This window comes from Notothenia coriiceps, unplaced genomic scaffold (genome assembly GCF_000735185.1).
Source record: "Notothenia coriiceps isolate Sejong01 unplaced genomic scaffold, NC01 NC01_scaffold00032942, whole genome shotgun sequence".
NCBI lineage: Eukaryota > Metazoa > Chordata > Actinopteri > Perciformes > Nototheniidae > Notothenia > Notothenia coriiceps.
The window spans coordinates 32,019-35,376 of NW_011365643.1; the positions used below are offsets into that span (position 1 = coordinate 32,019).

The 3,358-nt window shown below is 41.6% G+C and overlaps 1 protein-coding gene across 1 annotated transcript in view; it reads right to left on the reverse strand.

The window, feature by feature from the left end:
* The window catches only part of LOC104961240 (zona pellucida sperm-binding protein 3-like), a 27,266-nt gene that overhangs the window by 4,680 nt on the left and 19,228 nt on the right, over positions 1-3,358 (reverse strand). The window lies entirely within an intron of this gene.

A 3,358-nucleotide genomic window follows, 5' to 3' on the forward strand; every position in this document is an offset into this window, starting at 1 on the left:
GACAGGTAATCAGGAGCTCAGCAACACGTGTGTGTGTGTGTGTGTGTGTGTGTGTGTGTGTGTGTGTGTGTGTGTGTGTGTGTGTGTGTGTGTGTTTATGTCTGTGTGTGCGTGCAGGTGCGTGTGTGTGTGTGTGTGTGTGCGTTTGTGTCTGTGTGTGCGTGCAGGTGCGTGTGTGTGTGTGTGTGTGTGCGTTTGTGTCTGTGTGTGCGTGCATGCATGCGTAGGTATATATGTGTGTGTGTGTGTGTGTGTGTGTGTGTGCGTGCATGCGTAGGTACTGTATATATGTGTGTGTGTGTGTGTGTGCATGTGTGTGTGTGTTTGTGTGCATGTGTGTGTGTGTTTGTGTCTGTGTGTGCGTGCGTGCATGCGTAGGTACTGTATATATGTGTGTGTGTGTTTGTGTGTGTGTGTGTGTGTTGTGTGTGTGTGTGTGTGTGCTGTGTGTGTGTGTGTGTGTGTGTGTGTGTGTGTGTGTGTGTGTGTGTGTGTGTGTGTGTGTGTGTGTGTGTGTGTGTGTGTGTGTGTGTGTGTGTGTGTGTGTGTGTGTGTGTGTGTGCATGCGGTGAAACCTCGTCCATGGGGGAGGAAAAAGGAATATTGTGAGAATCCGGGGCTTTTACAATTGAGCCGAGGGCTGGAGATCGACTGGAGGCCGGACTACCTGTTAACTCAACATCTGGTGAGTTTGACTGTTTTTTTTTTGATAATTTTGTTGGATGCTGACTCAGTTAAAAGATTATTAAATTTGAGTAACCTTATGGACACTAGTTATTTACTTTTAAACATATGTATTTACTTTTGAATCATGCAAAACCATGCAACCTTTCAATGTTTTTAATATCAGGCCTGATCTAAATCTCCATCCTAAATCCAGCTTTCCAGGAAAAATAAAAAATAATGCAAACTTCCTTGTCCAGCGTCTTATTCTGTGCATATTCCACTTAGTCCGGAAATTACTGATGCCAGAAGGTCCCGTAGGAAAGTGCCATTAAAAGTGAGTTCTTAAGTAACGTTCACCAGCTGTTACAAAAACCAACTCAACATAGCAACAGATCAGATAGACAACATACACATTTCCTTTTCCAACCAACACCATTTTCAACAGGTTTTAGTGAACACAGCTTAACTTTTGTGGTTTTAAATATACTTCTAAGTATCGTACTCTGACATTTTGTGAACACACATTTGATGACTAAAGCACAAGGCAGATATTTGTGTTTTTGTCAACAAGATTTTTAAAGTTACCAACTTCTGCAGAAATGTGCACTAATGGGATGTATCCATAAAAGGACTCAAAATGTGTGTTCAATCACTTGCAGACTGCCCTAATGTTAAATGTGTTGGGTTTACTTACAGTATGTGGTTCAACATACCTAGTGAATGATACTAAGCTATGATTGGACAATGGCTGTCTGTGTTGCAAAGGGCAGTCAATGCTAAAAAGACGCTAACAAGCTAACTTTTATCAAACCTCTTTGTTTTTGAATGTTTTAAGGAACTCAACCTGGTATCCACATTTTCTAAGGAAATATAACCTGACTGTTTCTGATGTAGCTTTGACTGCTAGCCTAGCATATTACGTGACCTATGTTATCGTCAACCCAACATGGCTAGTATGTCACAAAATGTATCTGAGTTATTGGCAATAATTAATCAGCTTTTTGGTCAAAGCCTCACTGTTTTTTTTGTTTGACTCTTAAATGAGCAGTAAGCCAACCTCAACCAAACTGAATGGCAATGTGTTATACAAGCTAACGGTTTCCGCTGCTAACCTGAACCGCTTTAACTTCTACACTAAATCAGTAGCTAACCTTGAATTCACTGGGGGTCTTGCTGCTAAAAATATGCTTGCTTTGCAAATATAAGCATAAGTTGTGAACTTGTATTTATTTTTTATTTTTTTGCATTTTAACGCTATGTTCGACAGCTATCTCTGAACTTGATGTGTACAGATAAAACTGATATCCATGTTTTTAAGTGTTTCTCTTGGAGAGGTTTAACAGTAACTCACCACTGAATGAGAATAATGAAGCAAGTTATCACAACCATTAGAGGCATGGTGGTATCTTCACATAAGACTTGAAACCAACCCGTAAAGACTTGGTTATTGAGGTTTAGTAATGTTTTCTGTTGTGGCCTCCATTTCCTTTTGGGGCACATGTTTAATAGCATGTTAACTTTGACTTTAAATAAAAAAAGTTTGTAAAACAAGAAGTGTTTTGAGCATTTTGGTGGGACCAAAGAGTTGAGTTTCGACAGCCGGTCCCTGTGCATGCGGCGTCTCCTGTGGCGACGGCAAAGCGCCATGATCTGCAGTACAAAAGGGAATAAAGTGATGTTTGTTGGTGAAGCCAAAAAGCCCCATCGCTTTCATGGAGTCACCTAATTATTCCTCTAGAGGTCCAATTAGCCCGACGGGGTGGCTGGACATGAAGCAAACCGCTTGGTCCAGCACGGAGACGATGGATTAGCCGTCTGTACTGGGTACAAAGATGCTACAAATACACTGTTTCATATTCCTCATGCATATTCAGAGCCAATGTATGGTTAACTCAAGAGTAAAAAGTTAGAATTTTCTCTTGGTAAACTTTTAATTGTCGTCACGATGGCAAACGGATGTGACGAGTCTTTTAAGAGACAGAACATGGAATAACATGCCGAAAAACTACTGAGCGTCTTTTGTTTCAGCATCACGACTGAGCACAGTTCTGTCATTTCCCACACACGGGGAAACGTCCGACACGTGTCAGATTGTGAAGCCGACAATTGAGCGGCCCGACCAAGCAAGGAGGCAGAGGCAGAACGTCCAACGATGTAACCCGGTGTGAGCATTTCTTAAATTCGAGCACAGGACACAGCCTCAATCTCGATGTTCCCGTGAGCACAGTCACCGGCGACAAGGATCTCACACACCCAACAAAACAGGAAACACAGAGCCTAAATACCCACACTAATGAACCCAACAAGACACAGGTGAGGGGGAGGAGACAGCACAGGGCACCAGGTGAACACAATCAGGAGCAACACAAAAAACGGGAGGGGGAACACTTTTCAAAATAAAACACATGTGCAATATTCAAGGCCTGAAGCCGACAGATCTTTCTCACTACGGTTGATAAGGGTTATGTAAAACAAGAGTCAAGCCTAATAGTGTGCATGTATGCTAACAGAAAGTTTGAAACTACAGAAACGTAGCAACTGAGGCGAAATATCTAAATGACAATAAATACAATTCAGTGTAAGGTGTTCATGATCAGTGTTCGATGTAAATAAAATGAAGTACAGCAAGAAAAAATGTCATAACATGTTGAGCAATACGCAGGCTACAATGTGTAGCTCATTGTTAATCGCT